This window comes from Buceros rhinoceros, unplaced genomic scaffold (assembly GCF_000710305.1).
Source record: "Buceros rhinoceros silvestris isolate BGI_N320 unplaced genomic scaffold, ASM71030v1 scaffold40875, whole genome shotgun sequence".
NCBI classification, from domain to species: domain Eukaryota; kingdom Metazoa; phylum Chordata; class Aves; order Bucerotiformes; family Bucerotidae; genus Buceros; species Buceros rhinoceros.
Genome location: NW_010414101.1, coordinates 1 through 1,004, shown reverse-complemented (window position 1 = coordinate 1,004; position 1,004 = coordinate 1).

The window sequence follows — 1,004 nt, the reverse complement described above, 5'->3', positions numbered from 1 at the left end:
CCAGTCACCTCAGGGAAACAGATCTTGCCCAGCCGCATCTCAGCTGAGGGTAAAAAGAGACATTGACTAAACACCACAAGTTTGTGACTCAGGGATGGAAAGGGAAGTGCGCTGCTGCCGTTGGGGCTGCCTGCTGCTCCCAGCCACACCTGCCAAGGCACCAAACAGCAAACAGAGAGCTCGCCACCCCCCAGCATCGACAGCCGGAGCACAGCGACACCCTCCAGCACAGTGAAACCGTGGGGGCCATGTGTTCCCCCACCCCAGCATCAAACACCGTCTCACATCACGCAACTGCAAGTAACACTTTTACGGCTTTTTATTTCCAACATCCTGGAGCCATGGCCTGGCAATGCTCACAGCACCAGATCCCGAAACATCAGCAACTTAAAAATCCCAGGAGCCGGTTTCACTGCTGAATCAATGAACTAATTACAAAGTCTTTTCCTCAGACAGAATCGGACCGCCCATCCCTGCCACTCTGACCCTTCTCACCCCACCACAGGCAGGAACGTGCCCCCCTCCCTCCTTACCAGCAGGACAGAGACCGCAACGCTCTGCCCCATCCCGGCTCTCCAGCTTTACACCGACCCCACAGCGAGACATACAGAATAAACCCAGATGTTCCAGTAAAACCAGCGCGGGGTCAGACCGGCAGCTTCAGAGACTTCTCTGCTTTTAGAGAACAAGCACCAGCTCCTCTAAACCTACAAACTCTAGGGAGGCTTCTACAAAAGCAGCAGCGAGCCCAAGAGCGTTACCCTGCGCTGTCCTGGACGGAATGAACCCTTCTATTATCTTCTCTTAAAAGATCTTTTGTTTTTACTTATTCCTATTCAGAGTGGCAACCAAGAACATAATACCTCTGCAGGACAAGCCACCGGTGCGAGACCCGACCAGCCGGGCAGAGCTCAGGGTGGAGGAAGCAGAGTTATTTCACAGGGCGTCAGCAACACCGTGAGCAGTAAATCAACACGTAACCCCTGCCCCGCAGCCACGCGTCC